Source organism: Urtica dioica, chromosome 3, assembly GCF_054948205.1.
Source record: "Urtica dioica subsp. dioica isolate 48M chromosome 3, U.dioica_male_clone48M_v1_H2, whole genome shotgun sequence".
In the NCBI taxonomy this organism is placed as follows: Eukaryota; Viridiplantae; Streptophyta; class Magnoliopsida; order Rosales; family Urticaceae; genus Urtica; species Urtica dioica.
The window spans coordinates 15,881,074-15,908,963 of NC_142758.1; the positions used below are offsets into that span (position 1 = coordinate 15,881,074).

At 45.3% G+C, this 27,890-nt stretch overlaps 1 long non-coding RNA gene across 2 annotated transcripts in view; it reads left to right on the plus strand.

The window, feature by feature from the left end:
- Positions 1-21,304: 21,304 nt before the first annotated feature.
- LOC149402426 (uncharacterized) overlaps positions 21,305-27,890 on the plus strand; it is a 30,993-nt gene continuing 24,407 nt past the window's right edge. For both annotated transcript variants that reach the window (XR_016296130.1, XR_016296131.1), the window contains exon 1: positions 21,305-21,605. This is a non-coding gene — a long non-coding RNA (uncharacterized LOC149402426). The remainder of the gene's footprint in view (positions 21,606-27,890) is intronic.

Below are 27,890 nucleotides of genomic sequence, written 5' to 3' on the forward strand. Positions count from 1 at the left end.
CCAAGTTCCGTCCAAAATGGTCCCTGGTACTCCTTATGAACGATGGACTGGCCGTAAAGTTAATCTTGGCCGCATCAAAATTTGGGGTTGCCCTGCACACGTGCTAAGGCAAAAGAGTAGCAAGTTGGCTAGTAGGTCAGAATTGTGTCTGTTCGTTGGATATCCAAAGGAAACCAAATGTTTTACTTTCTATAGTCCCGAGGATGATAAGACTTTCGTTAGCACGAATGCTCGTTTCCTTGAGGAGGACTTTATGAAGGATGCAAAACCTAGAAGCAAAATTGTGCTTGAAGAAAAGTTGGGTGAGGAAGCTTCTACCTCATCTGAAATGTGAAGAATGAGGCTCCTATTTATAGGAGAGGTCATACCCCAACTGAAACACAACCTAACTCATCAGAATCTCGTCAAGTAGTACTTCGACGTAGTGGGAGGGCTACTCAAAAGCCTGACATGTACATGTCCTATGGAGACTCTCTCGTAGCCGTCTCTGACATGGATGATCCTGTTTCCTATAGCCAAGCGATGGCTTGTTCTGAATCAAACCTTTGGCTTGACGCCATGAAAGTTGAAATGCACTCGATGTATGTCAACAAAGTCTGGAAACTTGTAGACCTTCCTAAAGGGATTAAACCCGTAGGGTGTAAGTGGATATACAAGAAGAAAATGGGTCCAGATGGGAACGTCGAGACGTTCAAAGCACGACTAGTGGCTAAGGGTTATACCCAACAAGAAGGGATTGACTATGAAGAAACCTTCTCGCCAGTCGCGATGCTTAAATCCATCCGCATACTCCTATCCATAGCTGCAGCTCTCGACTATGAGATCTGGCAAATGGATGTCAAGACAGCCTTCCTGAATGGTAATCTTGACGAGCGCATTTACATGGCTCAACCAGACGGTTTCGTGGAAAAAGGTCAAGAGACCAAGGTTTGTGAGTTACTTAAGTCCATTTATGGACTAAAGCAAGCATCTAGGTCATGGAATATCAGATTCGATGAAATTGTGAAAAGCTTCGGCTTTGAACAGTCAATAGATGAGCCTTGTGTTTACAAGTTAATACACGAAGGCAAAGTTGTGTTTCTGGTACTGTATGTCGATGATATACTGCTCATTGGTAATGACGTGGGTAAGTTATCTGAGGTAAAGGTCTGGAAGACAAAGCAATTCGATATGAAGGATCTAGGAGAAGCCGCGTACATATTGGGGATCCAGATCTTTCGAGATAGGAAAAACTAGACACTGTCGCTCTCTCAAACATCTTATATTGATAAGGTGATGGATCGCTTCTTGATGCAAGACTCCAAGAAGGGCAAAACACCCTTTAGGCATGGAGTTTCACTCTCTAAGGACCAGTCTCCCAAGACTGCACAAGAGATTGAAGATATGAGGAAGATTCCTTACGCCTCTGCCGTAGGAAGCCTCATGTATGCTATGCTTTGCACTAGACCTGACATCTGTTTCGTCGTTGGCATAGTTAGCCGTTTCCAATCCAACCCTGGACCCGAGCACTGGATTACTGTTAAGCATGTTCTTAAGTATCTTCGAAGAACTAGGAACTTGATGCTTACATACTCAGGTACTGACCTGACTATGACGGGATATACCGACTCCGATTTTCAAGCGGATAAAGATTCCAGGAAATCCACTTCGGGATTTGTGTTCATCCTTAATGGTGGAGCTATCATGTGGAGGAGTATTAAGCAATCTTGAATTACTGACTCCACAATGGAAGCAGAATATGTGGCTGCTTGTGAAGCATCCAAAGAGGCTGTATGGCTTAGAAAATTCCTTAAGTATTTGGAAGTTGTTCCAAACGTCGACGAGCCCATGACCCTTTATTGTGATAATAGTGGGGCTGTCGCTAACTCAAAGGAACCTCGAAGCCATTAGCGCTCTAAGAATAGTGAGAGGAAATACCATTTGATTCGAGAGATCGTGCACCGCGGAGACGTGGAAGTGAAGAAGATCTCAACGGTGGACAACCTAGCAGATCCATTCACCAAGGCCCTAGCGAACAAGGTCTTCGACCAACATCGAGAGGGATTAGGCAAGAAGGACTACACACATCTTCTTTGAGTCAAGTGGGAGTTTGTTGTCAATGGTGCCCACAAGAAGACTTGTAATCTTTATATTGTTCATTTGATGTAATAAAGTCTCATGAAGACTCTTGCTTGTAATTTCTTATTCATTAATAAAAAGTTGAAACGTTCATTCATTACTCCTTGTCTGTTTGAAGCTTTATGACAAAACATTAGTCTCTAATCCATAAACAAACTAAACTACTTACGAAGAGACAAATGTAGATTTGCATGAACAAACTCTTCTTAGTTTGCTTAAAACGATATATTCGCAATCTAAGGGTCAAAGGACTATTGACCTCAGTATGATTGTTAGGAGAATCTATAATGTCTGGTTATGGGGCATTGAGAGTTGGAGACTCTATAGTTCTTCTACGTATCTTTTGAAGGTACTGAATTGACCAGTGCTCTTCTAGAGACAAAATAAGAACAAACCATTTAACCTCTTATGTCTCGAAGTCACTACGTAGGAATTGCATCGTGCTTACCTTAATCTTGAAATGAGACATGCCATTTCACACCTTACGTATTCTCATTTGAGAAAGTCAGAGTTCGGACTCACTATGTGATTCCGAACAGGGCCTATTGGTGAAGTACTAAGTTATGAGAATGTCATGAGTAACTTTGTGAAGATCTCATAGTTATGGAATTCATGTACAAGATTGCTGAAATGCAATGTATATCACCTCATGCTTTGTTCCTTGGAGTGTGAATAAATGAACTGGCCAGTGTCCAAATTGAGTCTTGACTCTTTTGGATGAAAGAATGTGACTTGTTAGCTCCTCGTCAATACATTGTTTCTAACTTATTCACAAGCGACAAAGGAGTTGAGGAAATAACAGCTAGAAGGGTAAAATGGTAATTTTGTAAATCCCGACTAGCTGATGATATTCATGAAGGGTAAACATAGATAATATTCAGTGGATCAGCTCATCATAATTTGGTTGAATTCTTGAGTAGAAAATAAATTCATTTGAACCGAGAGATTTTCAGTGTCAACTCTTTAGTGGAGTCAGTTGACATTAAGCTAAACATGGAAAAGGTTTGTGAACTTTTGAGTCCAAGTATTTAGCTCAAGCTTTGTTCATTTGGATCCATGAGGTCACTTCCATGAATCACATTGAGTAGGAATAGTTAAACTGGAAGCTAAGTTAAAACAAGAACGAAAATTGTCAAAAAGGTATTTTTGTCTTTTGAGACATAGGATGAAATGAATGTCAATAAATTTTTTGACATGGTCATTTGATGACATGCATCACTCGGCCAAAATTAGATTTATTTGGGCCTTCTGGATTAATTTCATTTCATAAGAATTTTATTGAAAATTCTTAATGGGCCTTTTTCATGTTGTCATGAATAAATGGAAAAGCTTCTAGAAGCCTTTTCTAGACAATATGGGCGCCTACTACCCAAGGGAAAGAGAGAATATTTTGTGCATAAATGTATCAAGATACTTGCCAAAAGAAAAAGAGGAAACAAATTTGCATATGGATGCACTAAGGGAATCGGCCAAGTAGAGTCAAGGCAAGGCAAGGAACAAAAAAGGAAACAAATCCAAGCCTTCTAGAAGGCTGCCTTGGCCGTGTGACATAAGTGGGAAGGAGGCAATATTTGCTCATGAATATGTGATATTCTATAGAAGAGGAAACTACCTTATTGTAGGTGAGATTTCTCCTATAAATAGGAGCCTCATTCAACACATTTCATTCATCCAAAGTTTTAGAGATTGAGAGCTTCTCTCTCTAGACTTGGCCGCCCCTCTCCTCTCTCTCTCTATTCAATTTCGTTTTTATTGTTTTGGCACCTAGGTCCTCATTTGAACTAGAGTTTAGCTCTTCGACTTCAAGACTCGTTCTTAAGTCATAGTGTTTAAAAGTGCCCACACACTAATTCCTTTTTATCTTGAGTGATTTAGTGATAGAAACTTTCGTGGTTGCTCGAGTTAATGAGGAAAGGAAGAGAGACGTGCTGCGAGGGAGACGAACGTTGCAACCTTTTCCAAAAGCTTCACAACATTCAAGCTTCTTAAGAGGTTAGTAATCTTAATTGCTCATATTAAGTTTTTATTTACATGTGCTTGCTCTTTGTCTAGGTTAGTAAAAAGGTTTTACTTGAAAAAGAAAATTTTTAAAATTCCGCCGCTTACCGAAGTGTTAAACTTTTTCTTAAACCCTAGATCGATTCCAACAGTGGTAAGCAAGATGTGCTTTTTGATCATAGGGAGGGAGGTTTGGGAGTTTGAAATTTCCCGTACAAACCTCGGCCAATATCTGAGCCGTGAAAGGCGAGGAATTCTCCTCAACGACCCCGTAGGCACTTCCGCGTATTCCATATTCTCAGAGATCTCGTACTTCATTTCGAAGATTGTGGATCATAGTGATCACATCGAGACCGGTAGTTGGAGTTACTCCTCCCTGTTCGGGAGGAGTCATATGTCGCCTCTCATTAGACCTTTGACCCGTGCGGTGGTTCCCGTTAGTTGGGGCTGCTACGGGGATGTTTGGCTGAGAGCTTAGTCGCTCTCTTAGGTCATCGCCACGCTTGTTGCGTTAGGCAGTAAGATGATCCCTAAGGTCCGGGCTTGCCGCACGGAGGCACAGGCTTCGTCTGAGACGGTGCGCCTTTCGCATGCCCTGACTTTCCGCAACGTTCTCCCTTTGGCCAAGTCGGTCATGGGCCGAACGTCGGGAGCTCCCTTCTTGGGAGGATGCAGGTGCATTCCCCGTCTTGGGTGAAGGATCTGAAGGACCGGCTTCATTCACAGCGAGGAGTTCCCCATCCTTTGTGAGAGAAGTCTGGATATCCTCCGAATCATCACCACCCTCGTAATCTGGGTCGCGGTCGCGACTTTCCTCATCAAGGTTATCGGGATCCCAGTTGGGGATCACCGCGTTATGCGCGGCTTGCTTCACAGCCAGTCGGCTGTGGTACCTCGCATTCTTCGCCTTTAGTTGGCGGACATTCTCCTCCAACTCCATGATGCGGTCGTCCATGCTATCTGGAGTTGGAGATGGTGAGCGGGTCGAGCTCTCTTCGTGGAGCGACTCTTTATTACCATGCGCTCGGGAGCGCAAGAAATATTTTTTGGTCCCAGTGACGCTATCGGGGTTGTTAACATCCTCAGAACGTACGGGTGGCTGATTACTCATCTTTTCTCGAGTTCGAGAAAGTTGAGTTTTCAAGAAAAAAGAAGAAGATGAACATAAGGGATTTTGGGCTGAACAGGTCGGGAAGTCCCCTCCTTGTAGCGCCAAAATGTTGTCGCACGAAAATGAACAACTATTGTATACCTTGGGCGGTTCGATCCAAGGCCGAACCAAGTGATCGCACCCGGGCAAAAAGTGTGAACTCGAAAGTCTCGAGCTAGATTTTCTCCGATCAACCCACCACTCGGAAGAGGGAAGGGGTGAGGAGGAGTAGTGACCGTGCCTTTGTGGTGTAGGCTACCTACGTACCCGTGTGTGGGATAAGGTCAGAATGTAGTTCAGGGCATGTGAGACGTAGTGTGAGGCACGGAGCCTGGGAGAGAGGCGTACTCGACGAAGGAGACAGAGCGCGGAGGAGTCCTCGGCGACGTCTCAGAACTTCGGAGATCGCGTATGTGTCTAGCGTGTTAGATGCGTAGGGGACTCTAGTTGAGAACCCTTGGAGCGTGCCTGGGCACTGGAGGGCGTTCGATCAGAGGGAGCGACGTCCGGGAGTCCCCGAGAGTGCTTCAGAACCTCTGAGAATGAGAGAGACTTCTGGGAGTGCTTCAGACCAAAGTTGGCATCAAAAGAAGCAGAGGAGAGCGAGAATTCAAGTGTATTGATGGGAAAAAATGGGAGTTCCTTCCCCTCAATGAGATGGTGTATTTATAGGTGTTTGAGGGCCTTAGAAGGGCCCTTTTTTGCCCATGTGGGACTAGGGGCGCGCGCCCCATCAAAAGGTGGCGCGCAGCGCACGCGGCGCACAAAGCGCGGCGCACAACGCGCGGCGTGCAAGACACCAGGCGCGGCGCAGGATGCGCGGCGCGCTCTCTGGATGACGCGCGCACGCGGCGCGGGCATGTCTTGGCACAGCGCGCGGCCTGCCTGGTGCGGCGCGCCTTGAGAGATGCGCGGTGCGCGGCTTGCTGTGCGCGGCTGGCCGGCGCGGCTTGTTGGGTGCGCGGTGCATGGCCTGTCTCGTTGGACTCTTGTGGGCCTTAGCGGTCTTCGTATATCATGCTTGTTACGCAAAATATGAAGTTATCCATTTGACGAGAGTGACTCGACTCGATGGGCAAGGCTCAACTCGACGAGAATCACTCGAGGCTCGACTCGAGGAGCGACTCGAGGCTCGACCCGAGGCTCGACTCGAGGAGAATGACTCTACTCAAGGAGCGAGGCTCGACTTGAGGAGCCGAGAGTTTGGCACGAGGACTTGCTAATCGACTCGTGACGAAAGGCTTGCCACGCTTCAGGACCTCCGGCCTGACCATCGGCCCTTTGAGCGGCATGTCTTCTCGGCATTCCGGGCTTTCTAAAAACGACCGACAACATTTTATTCTGCTGACGAACTGAATCTCTCATTTGGAAACACGAAACTTTATCAAACCAAAGTTTCCTCACTTAATTTGTTAAGTGATTTAATCCAATAATCTTCGTATAAGACAATAGTATATTCTTTCTTTTATTCTATTTTTTTAGTTACTAAATATTTCAGCTTGATTTTTATCTAACCATACTGAAAAATATTTTCAAGTTGTCAAGTGCATCAGTCCGACAATTATTTCGTCAGATGGAAATTCCTTGTACTGAATTTGCGAAAGTTGTAAAGCATTTCAATTCGATCTTTAGTATAATGTCACTGAAATTCTTTCTTTCAAATTGTCGAGTATTTCAGCCTGTTATTTGTCTTTCCAGATAGAAATATCTTTTGTACTGATTTTTCAAGATTTGTGGAATATCTCAATTGGGTTTTTAATCTGTCCATACTGAAGTTCTTCCTTTAGAGTTGTAAAGTTATTTCAGCTCGTTGCGTATTTTTCTAAGCAGAAATTCTTTACTTTCACGACAATTGTTTGGTCGCAATGTCCTGTTTGTTCATGGGTTTTCAAGAGTGTTTGAATGGTCTCTCTGTCCGGAGTATTCAAGCGCTATTGACGGCCTCAACTCCCACGGGGATTCGATTTTTCTTGGTTTCCCGTGTTAGTTTACAGTAAGTTCCGGAATTCTAGGTATGTTAATTAGAGTAATCCAATTATACTGAGAGTCTCGATGCTAGGAGGAGGTGAAGGATTTTGCTTTGCTCCTGTGTAGGTTTATGACTCGGTAGGTGGTCCTTACGAGGGAGTATTATGTGGAGTCAAGAGCCCGTCACTCGGTAACTTTTGTGTTTAGAATATTATGGGGGCTGAGCCTCGAAGACAAGGCTGCATACATACCCAATGAATGGGATCAAGCCGTTACGTAGTTCGATTAGGGGGTCTACGTTGTTAAACGTAGTATTTTTTAAGGTTCATGATGTTCCAAGATCTTAAAACGGGTACTCCGTTCATTGTCTCTAACTCATAAACTCCCGGGTGGACTATTTTTGTTACACGATATGGTCTTTCCCAGTTGGCTCCTAACTTTTCGGCATTGGGTTCTGCGGTATTTTGAAATACCTTTCGGAGAACGAGGTCCCCAATGTCAAAATTGCGAGGGAGCCGATTTTTGTTATAGTACTTGGCGATGCTTTGGTGATACTGCATCATCCTGATAAGGGCTTGTTCTCTCTTTTCCTTTAGCAAGTCGAAGTAATCGGAGAGAGCTATGCCATTAGCTTGTTCATTCTCATGGGCATATTTTGTCCTAGTAGTTTGGATTTCGTGTTCCATGGGTATCACTGACTCGACACCGTATACTAGAGAGAATGGAGTTTCTTCTGTTGGGCATCTTGGACAATTCCGGTAAGCCCAAAGTACTTCTGGGAGCTCATCGGCCCATCGTCATTTCTTTACATCGAGCCTTTTTTTAAATAGTTCACGATTGTTTTATTAGCAGCTTCCGCATGGCTGTTGCCTTGCGGGTACCTGGGTGTGGACATTCTCAATTTGATTCCTTGGTTAAAACAGAATTGTCCAAACCTCTTCAATATGAATTACGAGCCATTGTCGGCCACGATATCTTTCGGGGCTCCGTAACGACATATGATGTTTTTCCAAACGAATGTTTGGATGTCGATGTCTTTTATTAACGGGAAGGCTTATGCCTCGATCCATTTGGAGAAATAATCATTGAGGATTAGTAGGAACTTTAGTCCACCGGGAGCAGTTGGCATTTGTTCGAATATATCCATTGACCATTTCATAAAGGTTATGGTGCCGATATTGAGGATAACTCTTCAGCTTGTCTTTTGATGTTTATGGCGTGTTTTTGGCATCTGTCACAGTTTCGAGAGTGCTTATCGCAGTCCTCAACCATTATCGGCCAAAAATAGCCTTGTCGCTTAATTTTTATAGCTAGTGCTTTTCGTCCTGCGTGATTCCAATATTCTCCTTCATGGACTTCACTCTTGGATATGCACCGCATGTAGGGACCAGTGAAACTTCTCTTAAAAAGAACTACATCGAGGACACAAAATCTAGCGCATATCTGCTTTAGCTTCCTTTTTTTCTAATTTATCATTTGGGCATCTCCTTGTGTGATGTATCTCAAGATTCTATCTCTCCAGTCCTCCACTTCTATTGTCATTATTGAATCGGGATGAGGGGCGATAGAAGGTTGTTTTATGACCTCGACCGGAATAACTCTAGTTTTCTCCGGATTTGATGTTGATGCTAATGATGCAAGAGCATCGGCGGAAGTATTATCTCCTCGTGGGATCCGTGTGAGATCAAAAGTCTCAAAGTTTTTTGATAGTTCTCGTACAACTTTTGCGTAAGCCTCCATGCGTTCATCCCTTGCTTCAAATTCTCCGCTAAATTGATTAGCGACGAGTTGCGAATAACAGTAAGCGCTTACATTTCTTGCTCCACATGCTTTTGCTAATTGCATTCCTGCAATAAGAGCTTCGTACTCGGCTTCATTATTTGAGGCAATGAAGTCGAGTCGAAATGATTGTTTGATGATCTGGCCATGGAGCGATACCATGTATATTCCTACTTCAGAGCCTTGCTTTGAAGACGCGCCGTCCACATTTAAACTCCACACTCCTCGGGTGTCGTTTTTTGCTTCCAATATGTCTCTTGGCAATTCTACTAGAAAATTGGCATGTACTTGTGATTTTGCACATGTTCTGGCTCGATATTCGATGTCGTATTCGCTGAGTTCCACTGCCTATTTAGTTAATCTTCCTGTTTGATTTGGGCTGTGTAGGAAAGTTCGTAATGGCTGAGTTGTCATTACAATGATTGTATGTGATTGGAAATACGGTCTCAGTTTTCTGGCCGAAGTGATATGGCCAGTGCTAAGTTTTCTATTGCTGGATACCGTGTTTCTGCGTCGATGAGTGACTTGCTTATATAAAATACTGGCTTTTGATCTCCTCGATCTTCCCTAATCAGTACACCAGTTACTGTTGCGTTTGACACAGCCACGTAGAGGTATAAAGGTTCTCCCACCACTGGTTTGGTGAGGATCAGAGGAGTCGCTAAGTATTTTTTTAGCTCTTGGAATGCTTTTTCGCATTCCTCGTTCCATTATGACAATTTGTTTGCCTTTAGCAGCTTGTAAAATGGCAGACATTTGTCAGTCGACCTGTTAATCTCTGCTCTTCCCTCATAATTCGAGGCAACGACATTTTTTTCAATGCGTGGATTTGGTCGGGGTTAGCTTCTATTCCCCGCTGTGTAACTAAATACCCTAAGAATTTTCCTGAGGAAACGCCGAACGCGTATTTAGCTGGATTAAGCTTCATTTGATACTTATTTAGTATTTCGAAGCATTCTTCTAAGTGCGCTACGTGATCAGTTCCACGTAGCGATTTCACAACATATCATCGATGTAAACTTCCATATTTCTGCCTATCTTTTCTGCAAACATTTTGTTTACCAGTCGTTGATAGGTAGCGCATGCGTTTTTCAATCTGAAGGGCATCACTTTATAGTAATAAATCTGTCGGTCTGTTATGAACGCCGTTTTCTCTTGATCGTCTGGGTGCATCAAGATTCGGTTATATCCTAAAAAGGCATCCATGAATGAGAGTATTTTATCCCTAGTCATAGCCTCGATGAGTCAATCGATGTGTGGCAGGGGGAAGCTATCTTTTGGAGAAGTTTTATTGAGATCGGTAAAGTCGATGTAATCTCGCCATTTACCGCTTTTCTTTTTCACCACTACAGTATTGGCTAACCAATCTGGGTATTTTACTTCTCGGATCGATCCTCGTTTCAGGAGTCGGTCTACTTCTCGGTTTATAATCTTTGCCCAGTCCGAACCTAGTTTTCTTCTTTTTTGCTTGACAAGTTTAAAACTTGGGTCGACGTTGAGTTGGTGTGACGCGACGTCGATGTCTATTCCTGGCATATCTTATGTCGTCCAAGCGAACGTACTTTTGTTTCTTTTCAAGAAGGTTATGATTTCACTTATTAATTTTCCCTTCATCTCGGATCCAATCCCTACGAAATGGTCAGGGTTCGTCCCATCGAGCTGTACCTGGGTTGTTAATTCCAAGCCTGGGGAGTCTCTTTCTTCAAGAGATTCCTCCTTCGCTGGGTGGTTTTGTTCTATCGCGTCATCACGAATCGTCATTAATTGCTATTGGAGATCTTCTGCCAAACCCACGTTTATTTTGTGGTTGATCATATAGCAAATTCTTGACGCTTCTTCGCTGCCTTGAGTTTCCATAACTGCCTCTGGTGTTGGAAATCGGATGCATTGGTGAAAGGTGGAATGGACGGCTCTCATGACATGAATCCATCAGACGGTGTCTCGCAACCATTCGTGGCGTCATTCATTCCACCTTCATTCCTAATTCGTAGAACGATCTGCCGTTGTGCTATTTAGGATATTAGGTCTCGGAGCAAGTCGATCGAAGTTCATATCAAGTCATATCATAGTTGTGCTCTATGTTAGGTCTACTTATCATTTTTTTCTTGTTCGTCTTTATCATGTCAACCATCTGAATCTATTCATCATAAAAAAAAATTCGAAACCCTTTTTTCCCGAAATTGTTTTAGGTCAGATTTGAAACAGTCATAACTTTTGATTCTGATATCTGATCTAGGCGCATAACATATCAAATCAAAATTACGTAGGTTACTAGTAAACCCTATTGATAATCCGGAAAAAGCTTGTATTCTGTCTGTTTTGTGCCTAAAGAAATTTCCGCATAATTTCACACGAAATTCTTCGTTTCCTTTATTCCATCTCAATCTTTTAAATAGTTTCCTGATTTTTCTTTTCTTTTCTTTATTGTTACTTTCTTTTTCATTGATTGAAAATTCCTATACCAAACAAAAAAAATCAAAATCAAGAAACAAAAAAAATTGCAAAGTCTGGGTCTTATTGTCATTTGTATTTCTAAGGTCAGCCCAATTGTTTTTACTCATAGCCTTCACATTCTATTTTCAGAGTCCTTTAGGTTTGTCATATGAGTCTTTTCAAAGTCTTGCTTTGTGCTTATCTTAGCAATAGAGATATTGTGTGAGTGATAAAAGTCAGAGAGCGAATTCGAGAAAAAGTCTCATTGTTGTCGCACGAAAATGAACAACGATTATCTAACTCGAGTTGTTCGATCCAAGGCCGGACTAAGTGATTGCACTCGGGCCAAAAGTGTGAACTCGAAAGTCTCGAGCTGGGGTTTCTCCGATCAACCCACCTATCAGAGGAGGGAAGGGGTGAGGATGAGGAGTGACCGTGCCTTTTTCATATAGGCTGCCTACGTACCCGTGTGTGGGATCAAGTCAGAACGTAGTTCAAGGCGTGTGTAACGTAGTGTGAGGCACGGATCCTGGAGGAGAAGCGTCCTCGACGAAGAAGACGGAGCGCGGAGGAGTCCTCGGCAACGTCTCGGAACCTAGGAGATCGCGGACACGTCTAGTGTGTTAGATGCGTAGGGGATTCTCAGTGGAGAACCCTAGGAGCGTGCCTGGGCACTAGCTTCCGCGTTCAATCAGAGGGAGCGACGTCTGGGAGTCCCCGAGAGTGCTTCGGAACCTTTGAGAACGAGAGAAACTTGTAGAAGCGCTTCAGGCCAGAGATGGCATCCAGAGAAGCAGAGGAGAGTGAGAATACGAGCGTATCGATAGGAGATTATTGGATTGCTTCCCCCTCAGTGAGAGGGGGTATTTATAGGTGTTTGAGGGCCTTAAGAGGGTCCTTTATCGTCCATGTGGGACTAGGGGCGCGCGCACCATCAAAAGGGGGCGCGCAACACGCACGACGCGCAAAGCGCGGCGTAGAACGGGCTGCGCGTGGCGCACGGCGTAGGGCGCGTGGTGCGCAGGACACCAGGCGCGGCGCGGGATGCGCGGCGCATGAGGCGTGCTTTCTGGATGACGCGCGTGCATGGCGCATGTGCGTCTTGGCGCGGCGCGCGGCCTGCCTGGCATGGCGCGCCTTGAGAGATGTGCGGCGCGCAGCTTGCTGTACGCGGCTGGCCGGTGCAGCTTGCTGTGCACGGCTGGCCGGCGCGGCTTGCTGCACGCGCGGTTTCCTTGAGGGGCGCGCGGTGCCCGACCTGTCTCGTCGGACTCTTGTGGACCTTAGCGGTCTTCGGATATCACGCTTGTCACGCAAAATATGAAGGTCTCTACTTGACGAGAGTGACTCGACTCGAGGAGCTCAACTCGAGGAGAATGACTCGACTCGAGGAGCTGTGACTCGACTCGAGGAGCTGTGACTCGACTCGATGAGTAAAGCTCAACTCGAGGAGCTCAACTGGAGTATAGTGACTCGACTCGAGGAGCTATGACTCGACTCAAGGAGCAAGGCTCAACTCGAGGAGTGTGACTCGACTTGAGGAGCTGAGAGTTTGGCACGAGGACCTGCCAGTCGACTCGTGACGGAAGGCTCGCCGCTCTTCAGGACCTCCGGCCTGACCATCGGCCCTTTGAACGGCCTTTGAACGGTGTGTCTTCTCGGCATCTCGGGTTTTCCGAAAACGACCGACAACATTAGCCCCCCAAGTTCATCGCTCAGGAGGCCCCGAGCGGTGAACTTTTAGTTGTTTCCACCTGGTGTTTGAGGAAAATTTATTTCCCAGAGCTTCGCCGTCGCGAAGCCTTTGTGATTATAAAGAATATTCTCACAATTGCATCTGCTCTCTCTCGTTTTTCCGTCTCTCTCAACACGATTGTGTGGTCAACACGTGGAAGAGGATCCAAGCGGATGGGAGGCGTAGCTCAACGTGGGCGAGGCGGACGCGTTTGCATCCGTCGCTCTAGCCCCGGAGCAACGGGGACATGCGCGCGCTAGTAGGGTGTGCATTTGTGCAGAGGTGTGCCGGCGTGTCGCAGCTTGTTGATCTTTTGGTGAAGTCACTCCCAAGACTTTTTTCTATGGAGTTTTGTTTGACGATATCTTCGAGCCGGAGTCCATGGAACTCGACGGTGATTAGCATGGCAATCATTGTCTAATTGCGACATGTTAGGGGAAGATCATGGTGTCCGTCTCGACCAGCTTGGATGGCGACTGCACTATTGCGTTTCGCAAAGGCGTGCTCATTCCGAGGTCTCGAAGACGGAGGTTGATGCTGCGGGCCGATGCTTCGAGAAGGCGGAGTGGTACCTGGTGGAAGGCTCTGCCGCATCGGATGGCTTCGACTGCACGGGGATCAATGCTCAAAGTTCGATCATGCATCAAGCATATGTCTGTCTCACGGGGCATCCGCCATTCCAGCTTTGGTGACAATTCTCTGTCTGCATTCGGAAGATCGGCCCTTATTCCCCAAACGTGAGTGCGAGTCTCTGTTGAGGCCTTTGGAGCAGTGTTACTCCGATTCGGGCTGACTTTTCTATCGATGCCGGGGCAGATAATCTCCGCTGAAGACGTGAAGGGACATCGTAATGATAAGCGATGTAGACTTCTTCTATCAGCCTTTTTGACGCCCAGAGGGCAAGTTTTCCTCTGTTTGTCTTTTCGCTTTGTTTTGAAATAGTCATGCTTTTCAAATTGTTTCAGGTGCTTGCTCGAGGAGCGGGACTCGACTCGAGGAGAATGACTCGACTCAAGGAGCAAGGCTCGACTCGAGGACACTGACTCGACTCGAGGAGCGAGGCTCGACTCGAGGAGAATGACTCGACTCGAGGAGCAAGGCTCGACTCGAGGAGAATGACTAGACTCGAGGAGAAAGGCTTGACTCGAGGAGAGTGACTCGACTTGAGGAGCAAGGCTCGACTCGAGGAGTATGGCTAGACTCGAGGAGCAAGGCTCGACTCGAGGAGAATGACTGGACTCGAGGAGCTAGGCTCGGCTTGAGGAAAATGACTCGACTCGAGGAGCAAGACTCAACCCGAGGAGAGTGACTCGACTTGAGGAGCAAGGCTCGCCTCGAGGAGATTGACTAGACTCGAGGAGCAAGGCTCGACTCGAGGAGAGTGACTGGACTCGAGCAGCAAGGCTCAGCTCGAGGAAAGTGACTCGACTCATGGAGCAAGGGTCGACCAGAGGAGAGTGACTCGATTCGAGGAGCGAGGCTCGACTCGAGGAGAATGAATCGACTCGAGGAGCAAGACTCGGGCCTAGCGAGGTTTTTGCTCAGCGGCAGAGTTCGCGAGTCTTTGCGAGCAGCTTCAATTAGCTCGCATGGAATGGGGAGTCTCCCAAGGCGAGTGTGATCATGCTCAGTTGGCGGTGGCGAAAAAGTCATGACCTGCGCCTTGTATGGCGGCTCAGGTGCGCCTTGTAGCGACTTCGAGTGCGTTGCGATTAGTCATCATATGCAACGCCTTGTGGCGACATAGAGCGCGTCGTGAGAGACGGTTCTGTGCATTGTTTAGGCGTCTTAGGAACGTCGTGAGGGATGGCCTAGATACGCCATGTAGGCTTCTTAGGTGTGCCATATAGGCATTTTAGATGTGCCATGTAGGCATCTTAAGTGCGTCGTGAGGGATGACTTGGTTGCGTCATGTAGGCGTCTTATGTGCGCCGTGTAGACGACTTAGGTGTGCCATGTACGTGTCTTAGATGCGCCATGTAGGTATCTTAAGTGCTCCATGTAGGCGTCTCAGGTGCGTCACGAGGGACGACTTGGTTGCGTCATGTAGGCGTCTTACGTGCGCCATGTAGGCGTCTTAAGTGCACCATGTATACGTCTTACGTGCACCATGTAGGCGTCTTAGGCGCGTCGCGAGGGACGACTTTATCCTGCATCTCTTGGATGTCTTATGGCGCACCGCGGAGGCGTCTTTAGCCTGCATCTCTTGGATTTCTTATGGCACGCCGCAGAGGTGTCTTTAGCCTGCATCTCTTGGATTTCTTATGGCACGCCGCGGAGGCGTCTTAAGCCTGCATCTCATGGATGTCTTACGGCACGCCGCGGAGGCGTCTTAAGCCTGCATCTCATGGATGTCTTATGGTGCACCACAGAGGCGTCCTTAGCCTGCATCTCATGGATGTCTTACGGCGCACCGCGGAGGCGTCTTAAGCCTGCATCTCACGGATGTCTTACGGCGCGCGGCAGAGGCGTCTTAAGCATGCATCTCATGGATGTCTTATGGTGCGCTGCGGAGGCGACTTTAGCCTGCATCTCATGGATGTCTTACGGCGCGCCGCAGAGGCGTCTTAAGCCTGCATCTCACAGATGTCTTATGGCGCACCGCAGAGGCATCTTAGGTGAACGCTCGCTCCCCTTTATGTTCGGGTGTTTTGTTTTGGTGGAGCGTACTTTCTTGAGGATTTTGAGTGTACTTACTGTCACCTATGTCACTAGCCCCCCAAGTTTTTGGGTTTACAATCATATTTTGATGACTGAAAAACTTTGATAAAGTGGATTTCGAAAGAAAAACCTCAAACTTTATTAATATTGCAAAAATTTGAAATCCTAAAACACTGGCTCGTAGGCCTTATTGAATGTTGGGGGTCCCTCCCTGTTTGGGATGAGGACGCCGGCACCTTGCACTTGGGTGTCATGTAGATGTCTTCGTGGACTTTGCGGAGGCCCTTGGTGACTCGACGCTATCTCTGAGTTGGGAGATCGTGTTAACCGTCTTTCTCGCGGTTTTTCCATTGATTCCTTGGATGTAGCAGATTCTGGCTTGGGATTGATCTCCAGCCATTATGCCAATTCCCTCTTTGGTAGGGAACTTCACTAGTAGGTGGTATGTAAAAGTAATAGCCTTCAGGCGGTTCAGCGTGGGTCGCCCAATGAATACATTGTAGGGCGACTCCTGATCAACCACTTGGAATGGGACCATGTGAACGACTTCAATACCTCCGGGAGTTCCGAAGGTGACCGACAGATTGATGATGCCTTTGGTCATGACTCTCTCCCAGTGAACCCAAATAAGGGCGTTTGGGTCGGAGTTGGGCGTAGCCCCCCGAGCTTCATGCGCTCTAGGGTGGTCTTGAAGATTATATCGGCAACACTGCCATTGTTGATGAGAACCCTCTTCACCAAGTTATTAGCCACTTGGGCTTTGAGCACTATCGCGTCATTGTACGGATGCACAACTCGCTTGGCCTCTTCGTTGGTGAAGTATATCGTCTCGTGAGGTACGGATGAAGGTTTCTCGTAGGTGAGGTTGATGTGCATAACAGCGTCTCCTTGGGACGTGGCCCTTAGGAATTTCTTCCGTTGTCGGGCTGAGTCTCCATCTTGTGGACTACCCAGTATGGTGGTTACAACGTGGAGCTGTGGATTGGCGACAACAGTTGGTGTGGCTCGGTCGACAGTAGTAGTTGCTCCTCCTCCTTTGCTAGACGGTGGTCTGCTTGAGGTGGGGCTCGCAACGCTAATCATGCGCAACACGAACTCTTTTAGCTCACCCCGTTGGATCAGAGCCTCGATTTGCCTTTGAGATTGTGGCACTCGGAGGTCAGGTGACCGTATTCCTGATGGAACTCGCAATATCTAGACCGGTCGCGAGTCGCGGGGTCTTTTTTCATTGGAGCCGGGGCGATGAACTTGTCACGCGCCAAAGCCAGGATTTGATCCAGCGTCGTGTTCAACGGTGTGAATGACGAGTAGCCCTTAAAGTCTTCCGCAAGTCGCGGCTTTTGGGGCATCGGAGGTTGGCTATTAGAAGTCTGACCTCCTCTGTTTCGCCTATTACGAGAGTTGCCTTGCTCGTTGCTAGGTTCGTCTTGATGGTGAGAGCTTTGATTATTGCCCTTACGGCCATCGAGGTAATCTTCGACTCCCATGAAGGTCTTGGCTCGAGTCATTAACTCGGCCATGGTAGAAGGGACACAGTCGACGACGGACTTGAGGAAGTCACTTGTGCGTAAGCCTTCAGTGATTGCGTCTTTGTCGTCAAAGAGGTCGACCTTATTTGATTCTTCAGCGAATCAGGTGAGGTATCTTCTAAGAGACTCGCCACTCTCTTGCCTGATGGACCACAGGTACATCTTGGTCTTCTTTTGGACCATAGATGTAGCGAACCGTGCTAGAAACATGTCCTTCAGGTCTTTGAACGATTGGATGCTTCCCGGCCTTAAGTTCTTGAACCACTCGAAGCCGGGTCCGGCGAGGGTAAGACTAAAAGCTTAGTACATGGCGCCGGGAGCGACACCCTGCATCATCATCCAGGTTTCATAGTGCTGGATGTGGTAAGCAGGATCTGCTTTTCCATCATAGGGAGCGAGGTTTGGGAGTTTGAAATTTCCTGTACAAACCTCGGCCAATATCTGAGCCGTGAAAGGCGAGGAATTCACCTCAACGACCCCATTGACGCTTCCCCCTATTCTGTATTCTCGGAGATCTCGTAATTCACTTCGAAGATTCTGGATCACTGTGACCACATCGAGACCGGTAGTCGGAGTAACTCCCTGTTTGGGAGGAGTCACCTACCGCCTCTCATTAGACCCTTGACCCGTGCGGCGGTTCCCGTTAGTTGGGGCTGCTACGGGGATGTTTGGCCGAGAGCTTAGTAGCTCTCTTAGGTCATTGCCACGCTTGTTGCGTTGGGCGGTAAGATGATCCCTAAGATCAAGGCTTGCTGCATGGAGGCACAAGCTTCGTCTAAGACGACGCGCTCTTCGTGTGCCCTGACTTTCCGCAACATTTTCCCTTTGACCACGTGGGTCAAGGGCCGAACATCGGGAGTTCCCCTCTTGGGAGGCCGCAAGTACATCCCTTGTCTTGGGTAAGGGGTTCGAAGGACCGGCTTTAAACACGGCAGGGAGTCCCCCGTCCTTCGTGAGAGAAGTCTCGATATCCTGCGAATCGCCAGTACCCTCGTAATCAGGGTCGCGGTCGTGACTCTCCTCGTTGAGGTTTTCTGGATCCCTGTTTGGGATCACCACGTCATGTGTAGGTCGCTCTGCAGCCAGTCGACTGTGGTACCTCGTGTTCTTTGCCTTCAGTTGGCGGATATTCTCCTCCAACTCCATGATGCGGTCGTCCCTGCTATCTAGAGAAGGAGATGGTGAGCGGGTCGAGCTCTCTTCATGGAACGACTCTTCGTCACCATGCGCTTGGGAGTGCAAGAAATATTTGTTGGTCCCAGTGACGTTATCGGGGTTGTTAACGCCCTCAGAACGTACGGGTGGCTGCCTACTCATCTTTTCTCAAGTCCGAGAAAGTCGAGTTTTCAGGAGAAAAGAAGAAGATGGATAGAAGAGACTCCGGGCTGAACAGGTCGGGAAGTCCCCTCCTTCTAGCGCCAAAATGTTGTCGCACAAAAATGAACAACGATTATCTACCTCGGGCGGTTCGATCCAAGGCCGGACCAAGTGATCGGACCCGGGCCAAAAGTGTGAACTCGAAAGTCTCGAGCTGGGGTTTCTTCGATCAACCCACCTCTCATAGGAGGGAAGGGGTGAGGAGGATGAGTGACCGTGCCTTTTTCGTATAGGCTGCCTACGTACCCGTGTGTGGGATCAGGTCAAAACGTAGTTCAAGGCGTGTGTAACGCAGTGTGAGGAGCGGAGCCTGGAGGAGAAGTGTCCTCGACGAAGGAAACGGAGCGCGGAGGACTCCTCGGCGACGTCTCAGAACCTCGGAGATCGCGGACACGTCTAGTGTGTTAGACGCGTAGGGGATTCTCAGTGGAGAACCCTAGGAGCGTGCCTGGGCACTAGCTTCGGTGTTCGATAAGAGGGAGCGATGTCCAATAGTCCCCAAGAGTGCTTCGGAACCTTTGAGAATGAGAGAAACTTGTAGAAGCGCTTCAGGCAAGAGATGGCATCCATAGAAGCAGAGGAGAGCGAGAATTCGAGCGTATCGATAGGAGATTATTGGATTGCTTCCCCCTCAGTGAGAGGGGGTATTTATAGGTGTTTGAGGGCCTTAAGAGGGTCCTTTATCGTCCATGTCGGACTAGGGGCGTGCACACCATCAAAAGGGGGCGTTCAGCGCGGCGCGCAGGACACCAGGTGCGGCGCGGGATCGCGGCACACGGGGCATGCTTTCCGGATGACGCGCGCGGCCTGCCTGGCGCGGCGCACCTTGACAGATGCGCGACCAGCGCGCGGCTGGCCGGCGCGGCTTGCTGCACGCGCGGTTTCCTTGATGGACACGCGGTGCACGACCTTTCTCGTCGGACTCTTGTGGGCCTTAGCGGTCTTCGGATATCACGCTTGTCACGCGAAATATAAAGGTCTCTACTTTACGAGAGTGACTCGACTCGAGGAGCTTGACTCGAGGAGAATGACTCAACTCGAGGAGCTGTGACTCGACTCGAGGAGCTCGACTCGAGGAGAATGACACGACCCGAGGAGCTGTGACTCTGGTCGAGGAGCAAGACTCGATTCGAGGAGCAAAGCTCAATTTGAGGAGCTCGACTCGAGGAGAATTACTCGACTCGAGGAGTTGTGACTCTGCTCGAGGAGCAAGACTCGACTCGAGGAGACTGACTCATTATTATAAAACACGAGTGCTGAGTAATATTAAAGAGTGTCAACATGTGAGGAAGTGATGTGAGAGCTTTTTTTTACTTCACGAGTCTATTTTTTTTTTTTTTGCAAGATTATTACCGATGTCAGACAAAATTTGTGATCTCCAAGCCATCTGTGGTGAAGTTAAAGAATTGATGCGACATGAACTATAAACCATTACTGCTTGTATTGTTCTATTATAGCGCAACACAAAGTGGTAGCTCCATGAAACCCGACCTCGAGTCGTACAGAATGCTCCGAGAAGAAACCGACCAAACACAAATTTGAATGAAGAGGTTCAACAACAACAACAACTTCAACAAACAAAAGGACTAGATTCCTTTGACAAAGCATGAGATGCAATGGTGGAAAAATATTTTGGCAAGGCTGAACAATCAACGTATGCATAACAGAAGAAGGAACAAGCTTAGATGAAAGTGGTCGTCGATGAGAAAGTTGTTGTAGAAGAGGAAGTGCTACTGATAAAAGATCACGTGGTGAGTACACTGATTGAGGAAAATTCACAAAACAAACGCATATAACAAATGATATGTATCGACTTCCAAGAGAAAACGAAGACAAAGTCGAGTCACATCGTAGAGAAGTTCAATAGGCTTCCATCAATCGGTGAATTCAACTACGTCCAAGATTTGAGGAAAAATATTCTTCAAAAAAGAGAGAATTATGTGATCCCATGTGCAAAGAAACAAAGGCGCTTCAAGAAGCCAATTCCTAATTAAAGAGTTCAAGAGTTCAAGGAAGGGTTTTGTAAAGAATAAACTTTCAAATCTCTCGACTTGTAAATTCACGTCTAATATACGAGCTTCCGTTTGTTACAATTATATTATTGAGTGAATTATGGACGGATAAATTTATCGAATTAGTTTAAATTATTTTAAGGTACTGGAAAATCTCGAAATAAATAAAGGATTTATCGTGTTTGTCTCGAATAATAAATTTTTTTCGAAGAATATTCTGAAATTTAATTTAAGAAATAAATTCTCAAGGACGAGAATTATTTCCGAAAAACCTTAAATATATTTAAATTAATCGAGAATGAACGAGAAAATTCTCGGTTTAATCATAAAATCAAAATCCGATCGGTCACAGATTTAATTAAATAATTATGTGATGAAGAATATAATTTTAACAATATTCATGACCCATTTGAAATGAATTTTTAAAGTGCGGTCAGTTTGGAGTTATGAGAGAAGAGAATGATTTAAATGAGCAATTACGGGAAAGTTATTCATATAAATACCTTCTTTTTTCTCTCTCCTTATCTTCTTCCTTCTCCTCCTTTCTTCCTCACGTTCATCTCTTCTCTTCTCCCTCTTCTTGCGCGCGCCACCTACAAGAAGAGAAAAAACAAAATTCCAGCAACAATCAAGTACAATCCGGCCATCACTCATCTTCATCTTCTTCTCCTTCAATCTTCATCCTTCTTCTTCTTTGCGCGCCACCCGCCGAGCCGAGCCTCACCACCGCGCACGTTCCGGCGAGGAGGAACGACCGCCGCGAGCTCACCGGAGACGCCGACCGTGAGTCACCACCGGGAAAAGGACGAGAGAGCACCGAGAACAAGAAATTTCACGAAATCAAGGTAAGAAAATTTCTTAGCCGGATTAAATTTGAAGGTTAGTGTTTATGTTCAAAATTGGGGATTTCGGATTTGTGATGTTCTTGAGGTTGATTGGTCTGATTTCATGCTTGAATTTGTGTTTGAGATTGTATCTTCAAAGTTGTTTTTGAATTGGGAATGATTTGGATTTTCGTCGGATTTTTTCGGTGTGAACAGCCTCTGTAAATTGACGTGGGCAGGTCAGTATGAGTTTTGTTTGGATTGTTTGATATTTGTCCTGAAATTTAGATGTTATGAGGTTTCTAAAACATCCAAGAGAGTGTAATTCCGTTAAGAATTGAGTGAGTTATGAATTTTGGAAAACAGGGCTTCAAAGCTGGAAAACTTGAAATACCAGATTTGTAAACTGATTTTACGGGATGATTATGAGGTAGTTGTTTTGATCCAAATCTGGCTTGTAATATGTTGTTAGAATGGTGTGGATGTTAATTTTATTATGAATCTAGAATCGTTGGATTTCGAGTTGTGTAGCCAAAGTTATGGTAAGTTCTTTGCCTAGTGTCGAATCTGAGAATATCGTTCATGTTCGTTAGTTGGTTTACTTGATTTGAGATTTGGCTTGTTAGTTCGGTTTGGTTTCGAAAATGATTTGGTATGGGTTGTTATGGTTAAGTGATTTGAGGAATGAAGGTTTGAATTTGGATCAAGGGTTTGTCATGTCAGTCTTGGTTGGCTAAGAAGGTTTAATGACATGTTTAGTGATTTTTTGACATGTTATATTTTGGATTTGAGAGTTGTTTTGTTTGGTTGTTCGATTTCGGGTGTGAAACTTTTTGGTTTGATTTGAGTCACACCTTGATGATTTGGATTGATATTAAATAATTGTTAATTATTTAACTAAAAGACGTTAGCGAATTTAGTTTCAGTGTATTATTTTGGAATTTCTCGGTCGTATGGTTTCGAATTATTTATTAAATTTATTTAAGACTCGTTAAATAATGATTTGATTTTGTTTCGTACGATTTCTTCGGTACGAACACGTATGAGTCTTAAATAAGTTTAATTTCCGAAAAGCCGGGAAATAAGTAAATCAAATTCTCGAATCTCCGAACTGACTCACAGCGAATCCCGATAACGAACCTTAAACTTTTCAACATCTTCCGATTCGAATGACTAATGAACTTTCAACTTTAGATTCTAGTTCTCTCAACATTTCAGGACGTGCTGAGTCTTGGAAAGTGTGAAAAACGAAGAATTTTCAGAAGTCAACAAGTTTTCCGACGATCTATTCCGGGTAAGCGTGGAGACATAAGTCACATACTTACCAAGGGAATAATCTTGTGGTGTGCATTTACGTGTTACTAAAAAGAGTAAGTAAAACCTTAAAAGACATAAACACCAAAGATTAAGGCTTTGTCCACTTTTTATCGAAACCTTAGTTCGGGTTTTACCCGTAGGTTTAAACGCTAACTTGAACCAGCCACGCTGCTACTTTGTTGTAGTTATATCCCTCTGCTAAGCATAGAGTTTGGCTAGATCTGAGGTGGCATGAGAGCATGTTGTGTTGGAATCGATCTAGGGTTTAAGAGAAAGATTAAACGCTTCGCAAAGCGGCGGAATTTTAAAAATTTTCTTTTTAAGTAAAACTAGTTTTTACTAACCTAGACAAGAGCATATGCATGTAAATAAAAACTAATATGAGCTATAAGAGTTACTAACCTTTTTGATGCTTGAACGTTGATGAGCCTTTGGAAGGTTGGCAACGCTCGTCTCCCCTCGCAGCACGTCTCTCTTTTCTTTCCTCGGGAACTCGAGCAACCACGATAGTTTCTATCACTAAATCACTCGAAAAGAAGGAATTAGTGAGTGGGCACTTTTAAACACTACGACTTGAGAACGAGTCTCGAAGTCGCAGAGCTAAAGACTAGGTCGAGTGAGGACCTAGGTGCCAAGACAAGAGAAAACCGAAAATAAACTAGAGAGAGAGAGAAGAGGACTTCGGCCAAGTTCTAGAGAGAGAGTCTCTCAAATCTCTTAAACTTGGATGAATGAATTGTGAGGAAATGGGGCTCCTATTTATAGGAGAGGTCTCACCTTCAATAAGGTAGTTTCCTCTTCTATAGAATATCACATATTCATGAGCAAAAATCCTTCATTTCCCATTCCTTGTTGGGCGCCCAAGGCTGCCTCCTAGAGGCTAGGATTTGTTTCCTTTTTTGTTCCTTGGCTTTCCCTTTTCTCACTTGGCCGAATTTCCCATTGCATGTGTGGGAAATTTGTTTCCTCTTTTTCTTTTGGCAAGTATCTAAATACATTTATGCACAAAATAAACTCTCTTTCCTTGGGTATTATGGGCGCCCATTTCACTTCTAGAAGGAGCTTCTAGAAGCTTCTTCATTTATTCATGAGAACATGAAAAAGGCCCATTAAGAGTTTTCAATAAAATTCTTATGAAATGAAATTAATTCACAAGGCCCAATGATCAAGTCATGGCCGAGTGAAACATGTCATAAAATGACATTGTCAAAAAATTTATTGACATTCATTTCATCCTTTGTCTCAAAAGACAAAAATACCCTTTTAACTATTTTCGTTCTTGTTTTGGCTTAGCTTCCAGTTTAACTATTCCTATCGATGTGATTCGTGACAGTGACCTCATGGACCCAAATGAACAAAGCTTTAGCTAAACACTTGGACTCAAAAGTTCACAAACCTTTTCCAAGTATAGCTTAATGCCAACTGACTCCACTAAAGAGCTGACACTGAAAATCTCTCGGTTCAAATGAATTTATTTTCTACTCAAGAATTCGACCTAATTATGATGAGCGGATCCACTGAATATTATCTATGTTTACCCTTCATGAATGTCATCAGCTAGTCGGGATTTACTAAATTACCATTTTACCCTTCTAGCTGTTATTTCCTCAACTCCTTTGTCGCTTGTGAATAAGTTAGAAACAATGTATTGACGAGGAGCTAACAAGTCACATTGTTTCATCCAAAAGAGTCGAGACTCAATTTGGACACTGGCCAGTTCATTTATTCACACTCCAAGGAACAAAGCATGAGGTGACATACATTGCATTTCAGCAATCTTGTACATGAATTCCATATCTATGAGAACTTCACAAAGTTACTCATGACAGACTCACAACTTAGTACTTCACCAATAGGCCTTGTTCGGAATCACATAGTGAGTCCGAACTTTGACTTTCTCAAATGAGAATACTAAGGTGTGAAATGGCATGTCTCATTTCAGGATTAAGGTAAGCATGATGCAATTCATACATAGTGACTTCGAGACATAAGAGGTGAAATGGTTTGTTCTTATCTTGTCTCTAGAAGTGCACTGGTCAATTCAGTACCTTCGGAAGATACCTAGAAGAACTATAGAGTTCCTAACTCTCAATGCCTCATAACCAGACATCATAGATTCTTCTAACAATCATACTGAGGTCAATAGTCCTTTGACCCTAAGATTGCGAATATATCGTTTTAAGCAAACTACGAAGAGTTTGTTCATGCAAATCTACATTTGTCTCTTCGTAAGTTGTTAAGTTTGTTTATGGACTAAAAGACTATGGTTTTATCATAAAGCTTCAGACAAGGAAGATTGAATGAACGTTTCAACTTTATTAATGAATGAATAGGCAATTACAAGCAAGAGTCTTCATGAGACTTTATTACATCAAATGTTCAAAATAAAGACTACAACTCTTCTTGTGGGCACCTTTGACAACAAACTCCCACTTGACTCAAAGAAGGTGTGTGTAGTCCTACATGCCTAATCCCTCTCGAAGTTGGTCGAAGACCATGTTCGCTAGGGCCTTGGTGAATGGATCTTCCAGAGATCTACTTCACCTCCACGTCTCCACGTTGCGCGATCTCTCGAATCAAATGGTATTTCCTCTCAATATGTTTAGAGTGCTTATGGCTTCTAGGTTCCTTTGAGTTAGCGACAGCCCCACTATTATCACAATAAAGGGTCATGGGCTCGTCGACGTTTGGAACAACTTCCAAATACTTAAGGAATTTTCTAAGCCATACAGTCTCTTTGGATGCTTCGCAAGCAGCCACATATTCTGCCTCCATTGTGGAGTCAGCAATGCAAGATTGCTTAATACTCCTCCACACGACAGCTCCACCATTAAGGATGAACACAGATCCCGAAGTGGATTTCCTGGAATCCTTATCCGCTTGAAAATCGGAGTCGGTATATCCCGTCATAGTCAGGTCAGTACCTGAGTATGTAAGCATCAAGTTCTTAGTTCTTCGAAGATACTTAAGAACATGCTTAACAGCAATCCAGTGCTCGGGTCCAGGGTTTGATTGGAAACGGCTAACTACGCCAACGGCGAAACAGATGTCTGGTCTAGTGCAAAGCATAGCATACATAAGGCTTCCTACGGCAGAGGCGTAAGGAATTTTCCTCATGTCTTCAATCTCTTGTGCAGTCTTGGGAGACTGGTCCTTAGAGAGTGAAACTCCATGCCTAAAGGGTGTTTGACCCCTCTTGCAGTCTTGCATCGAGAAGCGATCCATCACCTTATCAATATAAGATGCTTGAGAGAGCGACAGGGTCCGGTTTTTCCTATCTCGAAAGATTTGGATCCCCAGAATGTACGCGGCTTCTCCTAGATCCTTCATATCGAATTGCTTTGCTAGCCAGACCTTAACCTCAGATAACTTACCCACGTCATTACCAATGAGTAGTATATCATCGACATATAGTACCAGAAACACAACTTTGCCTTCGTGTATTAACTTGTAAACACAAGGCTCATCTATTGACTGTTCAAAGCCGAAGCTCTTTACAGTTTCATCGAATCTAATATTCCATGACCTAGATGCTTGCTTTAGTCCATAAATGGATTTAAGCAACTCACAAACCTTGGTCTCTTGACCTTTATCCACGAAACCGTCTGGTTGAGCCATGTAAATGCGCTCGTCAAGATTGCCATTCAGAAAGGCTGTCTTGACATCCATTTGCCAGATCTCATAGTCGAGAGCTGCAGCTATGGATAGGAGTATGCGGATGGATTTAAGCATCGCGACTGGCGAGAAGGTTTCTTCATAGTCAATCCCTTCTTGTTGGGTATAACCCTTCGCCACAAGTCGTGCTTTGAACGTCTCGACGTTCCCATCAGGACCCCTTTTCTTCTTGTATATCCACTTACACCCTACGGGTTTAATCCCTTCAGGAAGGTCTACAAGTTTCCAGACTTTATTGACATACATCGAGTGCATTTCAACTTTCATGGCATCAAGCCAAAGGTTTGATTCAGAACAAGCCATCGCTTGGCTATAGGAAACAGGGTCATCCATGTCGGAGACGGCTACAAGAGAGTCTCCATAAGACATGTACCTGTCAGGCTTTTGAGTAGCCCTCCCACTACGTCGAAGTACTACTTGACAAGATTCTGATGAGTTAGGTTGTGTTTCAGTTGGGGTAAGAACAGTTCTTACAGATGAGGTAGAAGCTTCCTCACCCAACTTTTCTTCAAGCACAATTTTGCTTCTAGGTTTCGCATCCTTCATAAAGTCCTCCTCAAGGAAACGAGCATTCGTGCTAACGAAAGTCTTATCGTCCTCGGGACTATAGAAAGTAAAACCTTTGGTTTCCTTCGGATATCCTACAAACAGGCACAATTCTGACCTACTAGCCAACTTGCTAGTCTTTTGCCTCAGCACGTGTGCAGGGCAACCCCAAATTCGGATGCGGCCAAGATTCACTTTACGGCCAGTCCATCGTTCATAAGGAGTACCAGGAACCGTTTTGGACGGAACTTGGTTCAGAATGTAGGCGGCTGTTTCGAGGGCATATCCCCAAAAGGAAAGCGGGAGTGATGAGTAACTCATCATTGATCTAACCATCTCCATAAGAGTTCGGTTTCTTCTCTCTGACACTCCGTTTTGTTGAGGTGTGCCAGGCGCGGTAAGCTGAGAAGCGATACCTTCTTCTTTAAGAAAGTCATCGAACTCTCCAGACATATACTCACCACCTCGATCAGATCGAAGGGTTTTGATCACTTTGCCAGTTTGCTTTTCCACTAAAGCCCTAAAGACCTTAAATACGTTAAAGGTCTCGGATTTGTGTTTAAGCAAATAGACAAACCCATATCTTGAGTAATCATCAGTGAAGGTAACGAAGTATTCGTATCCTCCACGTGCCTGTTGGTTGAGCGGACCACATACATCAGAATGTATTAGTTCCAGCAACTCAGTGGCTCTTCGACCCTTATCGGAGAAAGGTCGCTTAGTCATTTTTCCTTCCATGCAGGATTCACAAGTAGGTAGTGAACCTAT